Genomic DNA, 22,332 nt, shown 5'->3' with positions numbered 1-22,332 from the left:
AATTATAGGTAAGTTTATCTTTTTTTATAAACATTTATTAGTGGTATTTTGTTATGGGGTACAGGGGTATTTTTAGGTTTTAGGGCTGGGTTTGGGTTTTGGGGTACAGGGGTATTTTTAGGTTTTAGGGCTGGGTTTGGGTTTTGGGGTACAGGGGTATTTTTAGGTTTTAGGGCTGGGTTTGGGTTTTGGGGTACAGGGGTATTTTTAGGTTTTAGGGCTGGGTTTGGGTTTTGAGGTACATGGGTATTTTTAGGTTTTAGGGTTGGGTTTGGGTTTTGGGGTACAGGGGTATTTTTAGGTTTTAGGGCTGGGTTTGGGTTTTCGGGGTACAGGGGTATTTTTGGGTTTTAGGGCTGGGTTTGGGTTTTGGGGTACAGGGGTATTTTTAGGTTTTAGGGCTGGGTTTGGGTTTTGGGGTACAGGGGTATTTTTAGGTTTTAGGGCTGGGTTTGGGTTTTGGGGTACAGGGGTATTTTTAACATATATTTACAAATAATAAAATTACAATTAATTTAATTAATAAATTGTTTTAATAATTAAATAATAAATAATTAAATTAAATAATACATAAATAAATATTTACATTATATATCAATATAATATATTAATATTATATACTTACCTATACTTACGTTGTAATGGTATGCGTTGCAATAGTATCTGCGTTGTAGTGTTTTGCGTTGTAAAGGTATCCGTTGTAAAATGACCTGCGTTGTAAAAAATCTGTGGTAATGGTATGCGTGCTAAAAGTACGCGTTGTAACATCATATATCCCTGACCATGTCATGAGTGATGTAATATGTGACGTCATCAGCAGTGCATTGCAGGCACGCAAGTTATAGTGAGTCCAACTAACTATAACGTGGAATTTCAATGGTTTTATGTCAGTAAAATTTCCAGCTAACTATAACTGGTGTGAAACCTATGTTTTTTTTCAGTGAATTTAATAGGTTTTTTAAATGCTAATTCCTAACTATAACTGGTGTGAAACCTATGGTTTTTTCAGTGAATTTCAAAGGTTTTTTAAAAGCAAATTCCTTTCTATATCGAGTTTCTAACCTACGATTTTTTACAAATTTGCTGTTTTGTGTAAGTATTAATTATTATTTTTTATTTTTTATAATAATATTTTACTTTTTTTTTTTTATAATTTTTTCCTGGGGCGCTCTGGGTGTGCGCACCGGTAAGCTCTACGGAAAGCGCACCCAGAGCGCTACTTGCATTTGTGAAAAAAAATATGAATGAAAAGTAAATAATAACGCAAGACATTTAGTACCACACATATAAAAGCCGTTTTTTTGAATAAGGAAATGAAAATGATTTCGCATTTCCGTGAAACTATCAAAACGTCACTTAGGCGCTCGGCGTATGCGCCCCCGGAAGCGCCTTCGTTCGCGCCGCGTATGCGCCCCCGGAAGCGCCTACATTCGCGCCGCCTGAGCGCCCCCAGAAGCGCTTCGGTGCCCGTGTCATGTGACCTTAAAATAACACTTTTCATTGGTTGCTAACAGTTTTTTTTTACAAAGAATGAAATCCCCACCCATTTCCTTCACTTCTTCTTTCGCTTTTGTGACTGAAAGACCTGCCTTTTTGCTCTTGGTTCTTTGTTGGATATCTTGGATTATCATGGCTGCCAGACCATCCAGCAGTGAAGATGACTCCAATGAATTCATCGATGAAGAGCCTCCTCAGCCAAAAGTCAAAGAACATTTCATCTGGAATTTGTTTTCCATACCTGATGACCAGAAGAAGGTAAATGCTCCAAAAGTGGAGTGCAGGATCTGTCAGACAGTCCTGTCACGGGGTGACCCCACTAAAAAATATTCTTTTGGGAACTCCACAATGATCTGCCATGTGGAGAGGAGGCACCCCCAGAATTTTGCCCGGGAAAGTGTCAGGGCTCTGGCACAAGAGGTTCCCAGAGATGGGGCCTCTACATCAACCGGAGGACCAACAACATCGGTGAGGGGGAGATCACAAGAGCTGGTTCCGTACTTTCAGCCTGCATTTAACAAAGGCGTCCCTAAATTCAGATACTGTGATCAGCTACTTTGCTTTTGGGAGCAAAGTGTTCTGCTCATGGTTCGATCATTAGAGAACCATCGCTGCCATTCCCAGCCCTAATTTTATTTTTCTCCTGTTGAGCAGTTTATATTCCCTGTTTTTGTTTTTGTTCTAAAAAAAGAAAAAAGTTCTTTACAGAACTACCTCCAATTCTCATCAAAGAGCTATATTCTTAAAAAAATGAAAAAGAGTAAGTGAAGTGGAGTGCATTGATAAAGGAAAGGAAAATGAGTAAGAAAGAACAGAAAGGTATGAGAGGAGAAAGGAAGTGAAGTAGGGGGACTGAAAGAAGGTGAGTGTGGGGAAGGAAAGTAAGGAGAAGGAGAGTGAACATGGGAATGTAGATATTCAAAGAAAATGTAGAAAAGGAACAGGGGTGTGGAAGGGTAAGAAAAGATGTGCTGGAGTTGCATCATTTTTGTGACGCACTCCAGCAATGCATCACTTTTGCGCTTACAGATACATCTGAAATACTGACGTATCTGTAAGTACTTGCAACATAATGCGTCATATATTTAATATGACGCATGAGTAGAAGACTGAAGGCCTCATTTATGAGGCCATGCGTCACTTTTATGCCACTGGTACGTCACTTTTTGTGACGCACCAGTGCTGTAAAAAATGCACCTTATAGAGTCATATTTACAAAGTGACGCATCTAGGTAGATGCGTCACTTTGTAAACCCCTGTGCCACATTATACCTACGTCAGGTGTAATGTATGCAAAAGGGACATATTGACGCAAGAAAGGGTCGTGGAGGTGACGCAGTGAAATCTATGAGATATCACTGCGTCACTTTTATGACGCTGTTGCGTCCAAATCTTGCGCCTGTTTCACAGCAGGCTAAGACTGGTGCAGGCCCTTTCACATGTGCCTGGCCCCATGTGAAAGGATGCATTGCTGGAGTTGGATCCTTTTTGTGACACACTCCAGCAATGCATCACTTTTGCGCTTACAGATACGTCTGAAATACTGATGTATCTGTAAGTACTTGCGACATAATACGTCATATATTTAATATGACGCATGAGTAGAAGACTGAAGGCCTCATTTATAAGGCCATGTGTCACTTTTACTCCACCGGTACGTCACTTTTTGTGACGCACCAGTGCTGTTAAAAATGCACCTTATTGAGTCATATTTACAAAGTGACGCATCTAGGTAGATGCGTCACTTTGTACTTTTACGCCACCGGTACGTCACTTTTTGTGACGCATCAGCAGCGTAAAACATGCACCTTATTGAGTTATATTTACAAAGTGACGCATCCAGGTAGATGCGTAACTTTGTAAACCCCTGCGCCACATTATACCTACGTCAGGTGTAATGTATGCAAAAGGGGCGTATTGACGCAAGAAAGGGTCGTAGAGGTGATGCAGTGAAATCTATGAGATATCTCTGCGTCACTTTTATGACGCTGTTGCGTCCACATCTTGCGCCTGTTTCACATCAGGCGTAAGACTGATGCAGGCCCTCTCACATGGGCCTGGCCCCATGTGAAAGGATGCATTGCTGGACTGCATCATTTTTGTAACGCACTCCAGCAATGCATCACTTTTGCGCTTACAGATACATCTGAAATACTGACGTATCTGTAAGTACTTGCGACATAATACGTCATATATTTAATATGACGCATGAGTGGAAGACTGAAGGTCTCATTTATGAGGCCATGCGTCACTTTTACGCCACCGGTACGCCACTTTTTGTGACGCACCAGTGCTGTTAAAAATGCACCTTGTTGAGCCATATTTACAAAGTGACGCATCTAGGTAGATGCGTCACTTTGTAAACCCCTGTGCCACATTATACCTACGTCAGGTGTAATGTACGCAAAAGGGACGTATTAACGCAAGAAAGGGCCGTAGAGGTGATGCAGTGAAATCTATGAGATATTTCTGCGTCACTTTTATGATGCTGTTGCGTCCAAATATTGCGCCTGTTTCACATCAGGCGTAAGACTGATGCAGGCCCTTTCACATGGGCCAGGCCCCATGTGAAAGGATGCATTGCTGGAATTGCATAATTTTTGTAACGCACTCCAGCAATGCATCACTTTTGCGCTTACAGATACATCTGAAATACTGACGTATCTGTAAGTACTTGCAACATAATGCGTCGCATTGCTGGAGTTGCATCATTTTTGTGACGCACTCCAGCAATGCATCACTTTTGCGCTTACAGATACATCTGAAATACTGACGTATCTGTAAGTACTTGCAACATAATGCGTCATATATTTAATATGACGCATGAGTAGAAGACTGAAGGCCTCATTTATGAGGCCATGCGTCACTTTTACGCCACCAATACGTCACTTTTTGTGACGCACCAGTGCTGTAAAAAATGCACATTATTGAGTCATATTTACAAAGTGACGCATCTAGGTAGATGCGTCACTTTGTAAACCCCTGTGCCACATTATACCTACATCAGGTGTAATGTATGCAAAAGGGACGTATTGACGCAAGAAAGGGTCGTAGAGGTGACGCAGTGAAATCTATGAGATATCACTGCGTCACTTTTATGATGCTGTTGCGTCCAAATCTTGCGCCTGTTTCACATCAGGCGTAAGACTGATGCAGGCCCTCTAACATGGGCCTGGCCCCATGTGAAAGGATGCATTGCTGGAGTTGCATCATTTTTGTGACACACTCCAACAATGCATCACTTTTGCGCTTACAGATACATCTGTGAAGTCGACGTTCACACAATGCTGCCTTCACTGGCACTTTACAATATGCAGAGTTACGTGACTGTTGTGAATGATTAACTGCATTGCAACATACATACCCCACTTGGAATAACGGACATTGTATTGCATTGCCAAGAACAGGGTATTATGGGACATTGAGCCTTCTAATGCAGCACACGTGACTCTCAGCATAAAACACCTGGTGCTCGTGGAGCCAGAAATCCTATGATTAAGGTATTGCACCGAAACGCGTCAGGAGTTCATTTATTTGCTGACAACAAGACGAATAAATGCTGTTTTGAATCTGGCTGGGCTTTGGCAATTCTGTTTTTTGATATATATATATATATATATATATATATATATATATATATATATATATATATATATATATATATATATATATATATATATATATATATTTATATTTATATATATATATATATATATATATATATATATATATATATATATATATATATATATATATATATATATATATATATATATATATATATATATATATATATATATATATATATTCCGAACAAGTCCACTCCAATTGCGGCTAGACAAACGACCAGCACACCATGCCTTCGGTATCAAAAAGGTTTATTCAAGCCCCTTCCCCACTCAACAGACACGTTTCGCCCGGAGGCTTCGTCAGTGTTCACTCGTGTTTGGATACCAATCGCCATTTAAAGCCCACATTTTCATCAACACAAATGACGGTTTGTTGTTGTTTTTTACATTGTGTGGCGGCCATCTTATAATGTGCAAATGCGCAACCGTATTCCATTTCATGGCATAGGTATCAAGTAAAGTGCTCAGTGCAAAGTGTTAAAAAAACAATAAGGTGCTCAATGATTTATATTTTCAAAAGTGCATGCAGGTATATATTACATTGGCAAACATATCGATTTCTGCCTAGTGTAAGCTCAATTCTTTTCAGTTTGTAACATTGTTGTTAGTACACTTAGGCAGTACTGCATCCCCACAATTGTGCCCTGAATGGGCTATCCAACCCTCTCTATGTGTTTTGCTTGCTTACTGCCCTGGATGGGCTACGGGAAGGGAGGGAAGGGGGGGACGGGAGAGTGTTCCAGTGTGCGAATGTAAAAGTATTGACTGGAGTCTAGAGACTAAGCGGCAGTGCAAGGACTGTCTTGAGGAGTGTGGAGTTATTGAGAAACTCATCAGATCTTATTCCAGGTGTATCCACATCTCCTCATTATTGTTAAGACCCCAGGGAACTGTGGTCTTAAGCCCGATTATGTATCTCGATTCTAGAGTCCTGAGTCTTTTTTCTCTATCCCCACCCCTCTCATTTCTTTCCACTTTATCTATGCAGTAAAAGCTCAACAGGTCCCTGTCGCTTTTGTGGAACTCAGCGAAATGTCTCGCTACGGGGTAGGCCTTGTCCCTGTTGGTAATTGCGCAAAGGTGTTCTAAAATTCGCATTTTTACAGGCTTGATCGTGCTTCCTATATACGGTTTGTTACAGGGACAGGTGAGACAATAAATGGTATACTCAGAATTACAGTTGAGTAATTTCTTGATACATTTGTCGGTTCGTTTTCATCAGTTTTCCCTGGGTAAGTCTTAATGATCTTGCTGTTCTTACATGTCTTGCACGATCTGCATGGAAAGAAGCCAGTGGATTTCGTGATGAGGACAGGCTTTTTCCTCTGTGGGACAAAATGACTCTGGACCAGATGATCCCCCAGAGATTGGCTCCTCTTGTATGTCAGAGTTGGTCTTTCTGGGAGGATTTTGCCCATTACATGATCTGTTTTGAGGATATGCCAGTTCTTCTGGAAAATATGCATAATCCTGCCTGATTTCGAATTAAAAGTGGTGATCATTCTGGGGTTGTCCTCTTTGTTCAACCTTTGTTTTGGTATGAGTAAGTCATTTCTTTTGATTTTATTGGATTTCTCTTCGGCATTTGTTAATGCATGTCGAGAATAACCTCTAGTTTGGAACCTTATTTTGGCTTCTTCCTTTGCCCGAACGTACTCCTCCTCAGCCGAGCAGTTTCTTTTCAGGCGAAGGAATTCACCATAAGGTATGCTGCCTACTAAGCATTTAGGATGTTGGCTTGCTGCATGTAGGACAGCATTACCGGCCGTCGGTTTTCTGTACAGCCTGGTCTGTATGGTGTCATTTGCCACATAGACCTCCAGGTCGAGGTAATATACCCTGGTGTCACTTATCTCATAGGTGAACTTGAGGTTCCAGTTGTTATTATTCAGTTCGGCGATGTATTCCTCAGCCGAGGATCTGCTACCACGCCACACCACAAACAAATCATCTATGTATCTAGTCCATAGAAGAATATTATCTGTCAAGCGGTCGTTTGCCACCCCCCATGCCTCGTGCTTCTCCCACCAGCCTACGAAGAGATTCGCATAGCTGGGAGAGAAGCACGAGCCCATAGAAGTCCCTCTAACCTGTCTGTACAGTTGTCCTGCAAACAAAAATATGTTGTTGTTAAGACAAAAGGTTATTAGTTGTGCCAGCATTTCATTGTGTTTACGATATTGAATGTGTTTTTGGTCGAGGAACCATTTTGTTGCAAATATACCGTGATCATGTGCTATACAGGTATAGAGGTTGACAACGTCCAGAGTGATCAGAAGGAAACCAGATTCCCAGGGAATGTTATTGATCAACCGAAGAAAGTCCTGTGTATCCCTCACATAAGAGGGGAGTTCTTTAACAATGGGTGCGATAAATCCATCAATGAATCTGGAGGCATTTTCCAGTAAGCTGCCGATAGCCGAGACTATCGGCCTCCCAGGTGGTCTGATGGGGTCTTTGTGGACTTTCGGCAAGTGATAAAATGTCGGAAGGATCGGTGAATCGCATTGTAAATACTGGAGTTCCTCCATGCTTAGCATTCCATTTGTCCTCCAAAATGTCAGCAGTTTGTTAAATTCCACAATGCTCTTGTTATATTCCTGTCTATTGATGGTTTCATAACAGTCTTTATCCCTCAATTGTCTTAGAGCCTCCTCCTGGTATTTTTCCTTTGAGAAGATTACGATGTTTCCTCCTTTGTCGGAGGGTTTGATTTCGATTGTTTCATCACTGCTCAGGGATTTGATCGCTTCCCATTCTTTTCTCGTTATGTTTGATTTTCTCATATCTAGTTTTTCTTTGTCCATGAGTACAAAAAAAAATAAATATATATATATATATACATATATATATACATATATATATATATATATATATATATATATATATATATATATATATATATATATATATATATATATATATATATATATATATATATATATATATATATATATATATATATATATATATATATATATATATATATATATATATATATATATATATATATATATATATATATATATATCCAAGAACCACCTCCTCCGAAGACAAAATGAGGAGGCCACAACAGGGGAACAAGTGGAAGCACCTTTATTCCTTTCCACAGGTATGAGTTAGTCCCGCACCACCCGCTATCGGCGAATGCATTTCAGCGTTTTCTGTAGCCTTCCTCAGATTCAGTGGTGTGTTTGAAACAGGTAGCGGGCATGTATCACAGATAAAGTATCCTGCCCACTCCTGATTAGTTGTGCGCTGCTCCGCCCCCAAACCGTGAATACCTATTGCATGCATCCCTAGCAGGTCGCTCCAAGTACTGCGCCTACCAGTCCCAGCATGCAATGTTGTTAGTCTTGTCCGGTGGATGCTGCTCAGGGCGGATTGGTGTTACATAGGTAAGGAACCCTCACTCCTGATGCTGCTGGAATGCGATGTCTCGTCCAGTCCCCAACCGTTTCAACCTGCATGTCCCGGGTATCCATTAGGCGGGGGCAAGGATGGGAATCATGCCTCACCCGATGTGAAGTCAAATGGCCTCAACACCGCCCCATCTCTTCCCGGGCTAGTAGGTGGGCTCAGGTAATTCCGGTAACCCGGATCCACAAAAGAAGTCCACCGAAGTAGAAACCAGTGAACCAGAGCCTGCTTGAGGAAACGGGGGCCTCTTGTATGCGACACTTGAGCTCGCGCTGTAGTACATCCAAGAACCACCTCCCCCGAAGACAAAGTGAAGAGGCCACAACAGGGGAACAAGTGGAAGCACCTTTATTCCTTCGTACAGGTATGAGTTAGTCCAGCATATATATATATATATATGTGGCATGTTTTATTTTAACAAAATATTTATGAGGTACTGGATGCTGCAACTACTGCCCTATTTGGTTCTGGTTTTGTGCACTCATGGAATCCATTCCTGAATCTATGGTAGACAACCTTCAAGTGCCTCATACCTGTTGTTTTGCGTCTCTTAGTCTTCACATTCCAGTTATACTTTCTCTGCGCTTCGCAGGATATCTGTACTTGCCACAAGTACATTTCTGGAGGTGGTACGCATTTGATCCACAACGACGTTGTAGTGTGCGCATCTTGATTAGGACTTTCCCTTCATCATCTTGCCACAATGGCCGAAACGATAGAGCAGTCATCAGTAGGAAGTTATAGTTGGGCCTAGTTTATATAGGAAAAAAATGTTTGCCTATAACTTTCTCATCATTTGATCAATCTTCAGGAAATTTTCCATAAAAGGTCACAAAGAAGGTTCTGGTTGGGGGTGATCCTGGCAGTGGGGGCCGTGAAATAGGTGCACAAGAAAAGGGTGCAATTGTATTGTTAATCCCTATAGGAACACATTGTCAAATCTACAGCCTGAACCGCTAGATGGAATTACGCCAAATTTGGCAGAAAGGTAGATGTTGTTACACAGATAGTGCTTTTTGTTATTGGGTGCAGCTCCATTCTGTATCTTTTGTGAAATTAAATCCGAAAAGTCTAGTGATTTCTCAGGCCGCAGGTATTTTGCAGCGGTTTCACATGTATCATGGTTAAATCGCAATGTTTTTGCATGAACTTGAAAATGTGTGCACCATAGGGAATGCTCTGATTGGCTGGTTGCAACCTTAACAGAAAGTTGAGGCTGCCATTTCATGTATCGGGACGGTTTACGGTGCTGATTTTTTTTCTTCAAATTGGCATAAGAGGTCAGGGTAAAGGTACTCTGACCTCATGTTTGACGAATATGGAAATAAGGGACACATGTATTGTGTCCAAAGTTGATTTTTTAAAATTACGAGCAATACAATGAAGATGCAACCACCAGTGCAGTCCCCCGTGAACTGTCGTGGGTATTGAAGTATTCACGACCCCCAGCGTCACTGCGAAAATGGAAGATCGATGTTAAAGAATAATTTTATACAAACTACCTAGAAAAATATGATTTTAAACAGTGCACTAATTAACCCCTAGTGTCTAAAATGCTGTAAAAGTTTTGTATATATGTGTTTTACACTTTATAAAAAATTACGAAATCATTGCGGTTACCAACGTCTTTGCGATTCTCAGAGTACTTGCGAAAATGGAAAATTGGTTTTAAAGAATGTTTTTATACAAACTCCCTAGAAATATATGACTTTAAGCAGTGCAGTAATAAAACCATAGTGTCAATAATACTGAAAAATGTGTGAATGTATGCGTTTTACAGTTGTTAAAAAAGGAGCATTTGTCGTGGTTACCGAAGTCATTGTGACTCTCGGCGTAATTGCAAAAACAGGAGGTAGGGTTCAAACCTAGTTTAAAAAAAAAGTTACTAAAAAAATATGTGTACAAACATGTTCTTTTGCTTTTGTTTTGCAATTTTGCAACGTGATTGCGATCATCGCGACGTCTTAGCAAATAAAATAAAAAAATATGTAACAAGAAAATGTTCAACATTTTGGGCTCCTGGGTGGCTCTGACAAAAGCCTTTGTGTTGAGAGTGTGTATAACACAGCTGCAGATAAGACGGTATGCAGAGTTTCAGGTTGCTTAGAAACACTGTGTTCCCTTTATTTGTAAAGTGAACTCCATCACCTCTACAGATTACATGCATGCCAAAATGTAACCTGTTGTTGCAGATAGACCCCTTGTTATGGTCTTTGAGGAAAGCAAAAGGAGTTTTATTAACATGTTTTTTGGCTGTCTCAATCTACGGGCAGAAGTGATTTCGACCACTTCCATTTCTTTCTTTGGGATGTATTAGAGTATACATAGACAGTGTGAGGGAAAAGCAACATCAGTTTTGCAAAGCTATCCTTTATTAGTATTTCCAGCTCTACCCCAGTCAATGTGCCGAGGGCATTGCCTCCACAGTGCACAATCATGAGGTGGGGAGCTTGGCAATCCACAATGGTTTTAACCAAAGCCAGCAACTGATGAAATGTTACCCCTCTCTGGCCAAAACAACTAATCTCCACAATTGGCAAACCCAAGTCCCTGCCAATATCTTTTGTTTTTGCAGCCTCATTAGCCCAGTAAACATAGATGTGGCTAGCAATCGACACTCAAAGCATTTTGAAGTGAAGAAGCAAAAGCTGGAGCTGAATAAGGTAGCTTTTGAAATGAAAAGCAGTTAAAATGGAGGTGTTTTCTTTTTTCTTTTAAAAAGATATATGTCATGTGATGCTGTCAGCATGTAAGAGAATACAATTAGGTAGTGAGTTGGATGCAATAGCTAGAAGTCCTATTATTGGCTGATGTTTAAAAAAATAAATGTAATACAGACATGGATATGCTTTTGAATCTGTGAAGTAAACCACACCAACTATATCTAATTTGGAAGTAGCATGTTCCTTATGGAATGTGCTGTGAACTTGTTACCTACAGGTTCCACTAGGTTGCTAGGTACACTGAGCTAAAAGTGTATTGGAGGGGAAGGGTGTCAAAGAGACAGAATATTTTTTTAAATGTCGATGAGATATGACACAATTTAAGTAATGGTAAACTTTAAATTCCAATTTAGGACTATGTAATAAACTGTTGTGCAGTAAAGAACTGCAGACACACCTAGTGCTCCAATATACTCATGTTATGGGAGATGTCAGCATCTTATTAGCTGGTTTGCATACGCGCTCCGTCTGCACACAGCAGTGGATCTGACGCCGCTGCGTCCGAAGTGAGAAGCGAATCTCGGACGTCCATGCACATCTAAAGAATAGAACATCATATTAGCAGGCCCCACTCATGTTCCCCGTAATATCAGGTTCAAACTGATCTAATTATATATTGTACACAGGGCGTACATGACCCCAGAGAAACGTAATCGCTACTTTCACATTAGTGACATGAGTAGCCCCCGGTGCTCTCTGCAGGATGCGGGCATAAGGCATATTCTGTGGTCTTGCCCAAGGCTGGGACATTACTGGGAGGGAGTGATTCAACAGCTCTCTGAATGCACAGACAGATCCATACCAAATAAATGGGAAACATGTAGATTGGGAATATACGTGAGAGACAGGAAGCACAGAGGCACAAATAGGTTCCTGGACTCATGCCTTAATGTAGCCAAGCGACTCATAATGAGGTGCTGGAAATGCCAAGATCTGCCAGCTCGGATAGCATGGAACCGCTCCCTTTTCAACTGGGCCAAAGCTGAGGGTGTTTCCCTCCATAGAGAGGACACATTGGGGTTTTGTCAGTTCCCTGTAGCAGAAAGCTGGAATACGATTCTCAGTTCCTTCCAAGAAGCCACTTGGCCGGATTCGCAATCAGATTTGCCTTTAGAGGTTGACCCGGTATAGGACCGGGAATGGAGAATGAAAACTCATTACAGTGCAAACATGTGCACAATGTGCCTTATCCAATATAACACGAGTTGGTAGAGGTGATGAATACAGACATTCCAATCACACAAAATGACACACGTCTTTATAAGCAATCATGAGGACATTGTTATGGGTCTCAATAAACCGGGAGTAAGTTGATGTCAATGTTTGATACGTTCAAAAGAGTTTTGAGACTCGACAAGAATGGAATTTTTACACCACACAAGCAAAATTACATGATTGACTCCATTATTAAGTAGTATGAAATGGATGCTCGTGCAGCCGCTCATTTATAGTGTACTTCCAACTCCCCCACATTTATTCACATGGATAACATGGGGTTACTGCAAAAATCTGTTATTGGGATCATAACTTATATATGACAACTGATATGGGGACTGAAGGATTGTACTAATAATTTGTAGACGACAATTACAGGTGTGCATATATTGCGACCATTCATACCCAGAGGCTCTGTAACACCCCTATACTAGCATTGTAAGTAGAGATACGTTATAATTGAATGGATCTGTTCTGTTTCGATCTCAAGTATGTGAAAACTCAATAAACAGATGAAACAGAAAAAACTGCTGTGCGGTATTTAAATTTGAATGAAACTGATGGTATATATTTGTTTGAAGTCCCTTTTTTTATTACGATTACTCCACGATCATCATGAAAACATCGCAAACACTCAGAGACAGGAACCTCATTTTGAAAGAGAGGGTGAGGGTTAACAGATGCTAACCATTCACAAGTGGAGCTAGAGCAGTCTAAAATTAAGGACATGATTTAATTTGCTGCCTTCCTCATGATCATAGAGTAGAAAGTTAAAGAGGTTACCATTTTATAGTTGCTTTGTCTGAGAGTGGTGTGCAATTCTTGTGCTTAGTTTTTACAAATCTTAACAGTGTCAAAACTATCCAGAAAGAGCTAAAACAACAATATAATCTATTAACTGAATTCACTGGTATGCATATAACTTTTTAATTATTTAAAAATGTAGACTAGAAATGAAAATGCTTACAGGTGTTTGACAAAAAACAGTATCACAATAATATGCGAAAATATATATCAGATGAACTTTATCTGGTAGAGGGTATGTGTTTAAGACATTAGTACTGTTGAAAGCTACCATGAGCAATGCCTTTAAAAATGACAATGTTTTAAAAGTCTAAGCATCATGTCCAGAACAGACAGATCTATGTTATTTGCATTCTGGGAAAAGTAGTACTTTTAGTCACATTATTAAACAGGAGTTGTGTAGTCATGAATAAAAGATAGGAAAATATGCTTGTATATGAATTAAAAAGTAGTAACACTTGTTAGGTATGTATTAGGAAGTGTTACTTAATGTGTTTTTTTTAACTAATATAACCGGTTTGCATATGTTTAGATGGTGAGATATGGTTTTTCTGGCTGCAGAGAGTTATATGTAGGAGGAGACTCTTGAGTTTCCTTAAAAATGTAGAGAAGTATATATGTTTGGAAAGATGGCCTGAAGGTGTATATCTATTATGAAATCACATATTTGTTTACATGGTGATATATGTTCTTTAAGTTTGTTGAAAATTTCATGTATATGGTGAGGGTGGTGCATTTCCTTATATCATTCTGTGCTTAAAATTGGGAAGGGTTAATAGTGCAGAATGTCTCTTGAGGACTTTTGTGCTAGCTTCACTTGGTGTGTAATTTTTCTTCGAGAAATGCTACATATTTGCTTTAAAGATAGAAGAAATATTTTAGAAATGATGTAGGTGAACCATTAAGAAAGGTTTTTGTGCTTTGAAACAGAGAGAACGTGCTGAATTACAGAGAACTGTATGCTCCAAGAGTGCCTGTATCAAATTTTATGTCAAGTGTGATATCAAGAATGCACTCACAAATACCTCAGTAGAAAAGGATTGATACACTAAAACAGGTCGTTTTATATTGGCAGGAGGACTTAAACAATAAGCCATAGACATAGTCACAACTGCTTTGTATCTAACATCTAACATAATTGGAGGTACTTTCACAAGTGGATGTATGGGTGCGTGAGTGAGTGTGAGAGTTGCTCTATGGGTGAGTAAATGGGTGTGTGATTCCTGTATGGGTGAGTAAATGACTGTGTGTTAGATGGTATGGGATAGTATGTGCTTGTCTCAGTGACTTTATAGGTGAGTGAGTATGTGTTCATATTATATATATGAGTAAGTGAGTGGGTATGTAAAAAGCTGTATGGATGAGTGAGTCACTGTGTGAGTGACTGCATGGGTGAATGGGTAGGTGTGTGAGTAGCTGGATGGGTGACTAATGTACTGTTTGAGAGACTCTATGTGTGTATGACTGAGTATGTAAGTGTCGATGTCTACATGACTGGATGTGTGAGTGGGCTTATTGGTCAGTGAGTAGGTGCATGAATGCCTGTATATGTGAGTCAGTGGTTACGTTAGTGGCTATATGGGTGAGGTGATATGTGAATGGCTACATGGTTAGTGAGTAGATATATGAGTGTATGTGTGGGTCTGTGAGTGGGTGTCAGTGGTTGTGTAGGAGTGGGTATATGAGATATTGTATGGGGTATTAGTAGGTATGTCAGTGGTTCTGTGGATGATGTCACCAGTGATGTCATCAGTGATGCCATTTGAGATGTCATTAGTGATGTCATCAGTGATGTCACTGACCATGTCATGAGTGATGTAATAGTTGAGATCATAAGTAGTGCATTGCGGGGCGTAAGTTATAGTTAGATCAGGTAACTATTAATGCTGGATTTTTCTGGTTTTGTACATGAGAAATGTCATCCTAACTATAAGGTCCCTGTAACATATATGTTTTTCAGTGAATTTCTAATGTTTTTAAAATTCTATTTCCGTATTATAACATCCTTGTAACCTTTGTTTTTTTTCATTGAATTTCTGAGTTAAAAAACAATATTTCCTAACTGTAATTGGTTGAGGCTTCATTTCTATCAAATGAGCATCGTGCCAGAATGAATCCTGTCCTGTGTATTTCTCCTAGAAGAGGGGTCAGCATTTTGTGTAACATCTCTAGTTTCTATTGACTAATAAGTAAGTACTACCTAGTTGGGTAAAAGGTATAGTGTGTGTCCAAAACTACAGCTGCACTAAGGAATTGTCTCCAGTGACTGTGTGTGTCTGTAACTTTGCCACTGTGATTGATCCTCAAGCATCTTCACCAGATAGCTTTACAAAGTAGAACTGCAGAAAAACATACTCAGATGATTTGTTCTTTGCAGAAGTAAGTGCTTCTTTATTTGGTGGAAATGTGATCATATTCCTAGGCATGATGAATGTGTCTCCGAAATTGGCGGGAAACAAACTGGTGGGGCCTTTTAGTAAGCTGTCCATCATCCCTGGAAAAGCTTGGGAACATGTTGTATACTGCTAATGTATATGGTGCAGGGCAAAAATAAGCAGGGCTTCTATGTAGTTTACATACTTCTAGGTTTTAGAAATTTAGAATATGATCTCTGGGCTCAGCAGCAGATGACAGAAAATAAAATCCTCATCATAGACACTGTATTAGATTTTGCACCCCAGAAGCAAGGATGCAAACACCTCCATCAAGGATTACTCATATGTTTTCACTGTGGAAATGCAGAAAAAACACACTTGCTTTGCCTTGGCTATTCCCACAAAGTTAGGCTGATTAGTACTTTACAGAAGTGGGACCCGGGCATACCGCTTTTTTTACATCTGTAAGTGCTTGCTGTTGCCATTTTATTTGTGTGAAATGAGCATTGTGCCAAAATGAATCCTGCCATGCAAGTTTATCCAAGAAGAGGCCAGCGTTTTGTGCAACACCTCCACTCAATTGGAGTACTTTTTACTGGCTAATTAGTAATTGCTCCCTCGTTGGGTAAATGTTTAGTGCATCTCCTACTCTACAACTGCGTAAGGGGCACTAAGAATATGTCTCCAGTGACCTTGTGTGACTGAAACTTTGCCAATATGATTGTACGTCAAGCGTCTTCAGCAGATAACTTTACAAAATAGTACTGCAGAGAAAACACACTTGGATGATTTGTACTTTGCATAAGTAACTACTTCTTTGTTTGGTGAAGATGCAATAATATTCCTATGCATGAGAAACATATCTCTAAAATGGGTGAAAATGTCCTGGTGGGTATTTTAGTAAACTGTCTATAATCCTGGGAAAAGGATGGGAAGACCTTTACATACTGCTAGTGTACATGGGGCGGTGTCAGGCTTCCAGGCAATTTACACACTTCTACATTTAACATTTTTACAACACAATCTCTGGTCTCAACAGCAGATGAAAAGAAGGAACCCCTCAGGGAGGGGCGGCACACATTCCCCATCCCCTGAAGCCCGGTCTTTAATTACATTTTTTTAGATTGGGGTGCGTGCTGTGTATCCACCCATCCTGGCTGATTTCAGCCCCAGGGAGCCTAACCACTGGAGTTTGGCCTTTAATTACTTTTTTATGGGAGAGGAGAGCTGCACGGCCCCCCAATCCCCAAGGGCATGGGCATGTTTCTCTTGTACTCGAACGACAGGGGAGCCTGATGGCCCCTGAGGTCCCTGCCGGCTTTCCGCCTCCTGCTGGAGCCAGCTTTGCTTTCAGACACAGGGAGCTGCTAAACTTGCATCTCCCTGTGTCTGAAAGACATTCATCTGTTTCCCTGCTCGCTTGACAGCGGGCTGAGAAACAAACAAATTCTCCACTTCCAGAAAGTGAGAGCATTTTGTCTGCTCTCGCTTGCTGGCAGTGGACCGTTTGCTGTGACTTGGTGGAAGCAATTAAACTCCCACCAACGCACAACAAACAGCTATGTCCCATGGGTGGGCACATGGGACACAGCAGGAGTTGGCCCTGTGATGTGGTGGCTCCCACCCCTCTATGGCTCCAGGAGGGGAGCTGCATGGCTCCTGTCCTTTGTTGTTGTATGGCCTGCCCCAGGGAGGTGTTGGTACATGGGGCAGAGATAGGCCCGGGAGGGGGGCCATGCTGTCTCCTCTCCCATTTAAAAAAATACAATTTGGCACCAGGGAGATGGTGGTCTCCGGGGCCTGGAGGGGTCCATGAGGCCCCCATTATAAATTTAAATGGCCCCAGGGAGATGGTAGTCCCCGGGGGTGGTCTGTGAGGCTCCTCCAATTTATATTACAATAGCCCCGAGAGTTGGCATTCCCTAGGGCATGGGAGTCCATGAGACCCCTTCATTTGTTGAAAATATTAATGGCCGCATGCCCCCATACTTGACCCACCTGGGGGCTTAATAATAGAGAAGCTCAGGAGCCAAAGCTTCTCTTGTTTTGGCGTGACTCCTGCTGAAATTGTTTGTTTTACTTTTTTTGCCCTGGAAGTATCCCTCATTTTTTGTGGGACTCGGCTCAAGACAACTCCCAAGATGGCTGCAAATACTTCCAGGTTTGAAGTGTTGGCAGTCAATCAGATTTGAGCATGGGGACTGTTGGCTGCTCGGAGGATCTGCATTCCTGTATATACAATTAGGTTTGTCTCTTAATTTCACAAAAAGCTACTCAATGGATGTATACCAGATCACAAAAAGACACTTCCTGGACCAATATCTACCTTTCTGCCTAATTTGGTGTAATTACATTCAGTAGTTCGGGTTGTATCTGTGCCTAAAATTCCTATGGGAGTTAACGTGAGAAAGGCAAGTATCTGACCCCCTATTTCTTGGCCCCGCTTGATGTATCACCGCAAAAATATCCATGCACAACAAGAATCACCTGGGCACTTTTTGTGTCAAAGTTTGTGAATAGTCTAATGATGCCAAATATGTTGGCAAGTCAAAAACGATTTTCCTATGGAACTAGGTCCTAACTGTTACTATCTACTGCCAACCACCAGTAGGTTTTTATATATAATATGATGTCACTTTCCATGTCATGAGTGATATAATATGTGAGGTGGCATAATTATCGACTTGACTCTGTTGGCGAAGCACGTACCGGGTAACAGAGCACCAGATATCCGTTAACAGGAACCGTGCTGGGAAATGAACCTTACATGACCCGGTGACCGCCAGCCCTTGTTGGAGAATAACAACCGAGATCAGAACGCCAGGAACAGCATGAACCGGCGGATCAAAATCTGAAGGTGTAGGTAAGCACGGCTCAGCCGTGACAGTGCGTGATATCAGAGGTTGTGGAAAGCGATTAATTTTCAGAAGCTGGTTTCTTCTGTATTAGATGGGATTTGTTTGTACTGGAAAAAAACCTGCATTTGAACATCGAACGAGATTGGGCGGCAAAAGATCAATTGCAGTAACAATACAATAATCCTTTTAAGGACAGCATCCTAAATCAACCAAACTGACCAAATTAAAGAGTTTGGGGAGCATCATATGAGGCAAAACGAAGCATACTTCTGTTTTTTTAGAAAATAAATATGGAAAAAAGAGAGGCAAAATGGAATGAACAAAAGGATTCTTTCTTTGAACAGGATGTAACATCACAAACATTACAATCACAAAAAACAATCAAGTTAAAAAAACGGATATAAAAAATAAACAAAAATTATGGGAGAAATTAAGTAAAAAATAAATCAATAAGTGGTGGGAGTTAACCACTCTAAAGAGGAACTTGGAAGTACAAAGGGTTCTAAGGGGACTAAGAATATCTTTGATGCCAAGTCACTAAGACGCAACGAATGAGCTACTAAAAGAGTGGGGAGAATATATATTACACTCCTCCTTAGGATTGATAGAAATCCTAATTAAAAATATAGAATTGGCCTTAAATAAAGTCAAGGAAGAACTATGTGAATTGGAAAAAGAACTGGCCACAGAAATAATAAATCCGGAAATGACTAAATTAAAAGACGATTTAGAAAGATATGTTGAGAAACATGAGGAAACAGTGAAAGCAAGGAAGCAATCGAAATTTCTAAGAGATAAAGAAGATTATGCGCATGGTCGCATGTTCACATATGCCAGAACATTTGATATCTTCAAAGACCAAAGCAATCTAGCAAGTGAAAAACAAAGCTCTACAAGCGCCACTTCTCTAACATCTACTGGAGCAAGTGAGAATGAGGGAGAACCAAGTGAGGATCAAACAACACAGGACTTTTTAGGAGATATGAGACTGGTTTTAAAACAAAGACTCTGGGAACAGAATCAAAATTAATACCTACCTGCAAGAGGAAGAGATCGAAGATGACACGCAGAACCCCGGTCTCATCATCAAAAAACCAACAAGAAGGAGCAAGAGGAGAAAGTGGCGCAGAAAAGATAGGCACAAAAACAAGAAGCATGCGCCAAACAACTTTGAAATAAAGTGGGATGACACACTAGATGACACAGATGAATTGGTAGTTATGAATTCGTCCAAATGTACCATCACGGACAATGAAAACCCACTGTTAAAACGTGGGATTAACTATTGCCCCACACAACCAATGGATATGGCACAAACAAGGATTGCCATCTACAAGTATATAAGGAAAATCAAACTTGCAAAGATCTTTAAAGAAAATCAAGAAATGGCAAATTTTACAAAAAAGAAAAAGAAAAAAGAGGAGATAATTACAAGTGAACAACACTTAACAACTGAGGATATGCCTGCTTTCCTAACCCTCATAAACCTGGATATAACAGAAGAGTCAGAAACTATAACGGAACAATAGCCTGCCCCACCAAAGGATCAGGTTTAAGTGGCAAAAAACATCTTCACGCTTTTATCCACAGCTCCAGCAAGGAAATAAGATTGATCTTTTTCAGGAGGCTGTGGTACAAGATATTTACAAGATCAAAGGAAATAAATATCGAGACAATTTGAAAAAAAAGAAGAGAGACTGGCCTTGAAAAACCTAATGGAGGATAAAACTATTACCATAAAAATGTCTGACAAGGGCGGAAATATTGTCATTTTAAATACTAGTGATTATGTTCTGGAAGCCCAAACACAACTGAAAAATAAAGAGTATTATAGGCGATTGGGAAGAAACCCCACACAACTATATAAAGAAAATCTGGATCGAAAAACTTTACAGTGGCAACAACAGATTAATTACAAGGAAAGAAAATTTCTAACCACAGAACACCCTATTACAGCGACAATATATTTTTAACCAAAGGTACATAAGAACTCATCAAAACCACCAGGACGACCGATTGTATCGGCAAACGGGTCACTGATGGAACCAGTGGCCAACTATATTGATATCATCCTAATGCCTTTCGTACTAAATCTAAGTTCATATATCAAAGACACCACTGACCTCCTCCGGCATCTCCAGGAATTACCGTGGCAACCGTCCTATATGTTAATTACAACTGATGTATTTCGCTTTACACAAAAATTGATAACAACATTGGTCTAAATGCTTGTGCCTTTTTCTTAACCCTTTCGATGCTGATGACGAGCTCAGCTCGTCATGATGCACAGTTGAGCTGTGCTGATGACGAGCTGAGCTCGTCATGAAAGAATGGAAAGAATCAAAAGTCAGCACCGGAGGGGAAAACGCCTAGCAGCCAAGGTGTTAAAAGAACGAGAGATCCATTATAACCAAATAGTCAAATGATAATGGACATGATTGAAATGTGCCTAATGCAGAATGTCTTTCTCTTCGGAGATGAAATTTGCCAACAAGTAAAAGGATGTGCGATGGGGTTCTCCTTCAGCCCGGCATATGCATGTCTCACAATGGGATGGTTGGAACAACAGGTAGCGTGGCATCCCAATAATGACACATATGTCAACAAAATCACAAAGTGGCTACGATTTATTGACGACCTCCTAATTGTGTGGGATGGAACAAACCAAGAATTCGAGGACTGTTTTAGAATCTTAAATTTGACAGCTGCTAATTTAAGATTCACATACCATATAAGCAGTGAAAGAGCAATATTCCTCGATACAGAAATTTACATTGTGAACAACAAAGTGGAAACCACCCTACACAGGAAAAAAACATCAAAAAATTCCACCTTACATGCAGAAAGTTTCCACAAAAAATCAATAAAGGATAACATCCCATATGGAGAATTTCTCAGGCTGAGTCACATCTGCTCTGATGCACGGAATGGCAAAACATAGCAATAAGATGGCACAAAGATTCAACCATCGAGGCTACAAAAAAGGTACCATAAAAAAAGTTGGAAAAGAGAAAATGAAAGGAAAAGGGAGGACACTCTGAAACTAAAGCAGACAATATCAACAGATCCCAATACACAATTATCAACAGGGAATCCTGTAAGATTAATGTTAGATTACACGAGAGAATCACAAAAAATTGTAGAAGTTCTTAGAAAGAACTGGAAATTACTACAACTAGACCCAATGGTGGGAAAAATATTGGGAAACCACTCTAATGTTAGCTTCCGCAGAGCAAAGAACGTAAGGGACAAGCTGGTACATAGCTATCATCAAAATCAAGATACCAAGAAAGAGAAACAGTGGTTAAAAATCAAGGGATTCCTAAAATACCACTCATGCAAGGTATGCCAAATTGCAAAAAATAAATCAGAAGTATTGCAACCAAATAACAAAATGTGGCAAATAAAATGAATTACGTGTAAAAGCCAATTCGTTGTGAACTAAAAAAAAGAATTTTGGAGCACATACGAGCTACAATCAACAAGGATCGCAGCAACGCTGTTGCTAAACACATGGCAAGCAACCATGAAGGGGACTGAAAATTTTTACGGTTCTATGCTTTGGAGACAAAACATGTGAGAGGTGGCGACCAAGAAAAGAATTTAAGGAGGAGAGAATCACGCCAAATATGCAATTTCAGGACTTTTATACCCTGGGGTCTTAACCAGAGTGAAGAGTTGTATGTACATTTATAGAAAATTCCTACAACTAATAATTCATGTTTGAGATGTTCGAAACTGAACGGAGAATTACCTTGAGTTTTCCTGTTTTAAATAGGGTTGGGTAACATAGATCATCTCCATAAAAGTC

This window comes from Lissotriton vulgaris, chromosome 10 (genome assembly GCF_964263255.1).
Source record: "Lissotriton vulgaris chromosome 10, aLisVul1.2, whole genome shotgun sequence".
Lineage (NCBI taxonomy): Eukaryota > Metazoa > Chordata > Amphibia > Caudata > Salamandridae > Lissotriton > Lissotriton vulgaris.
This window is presented reverse-complemented; position numbering follows the sequence as displayed.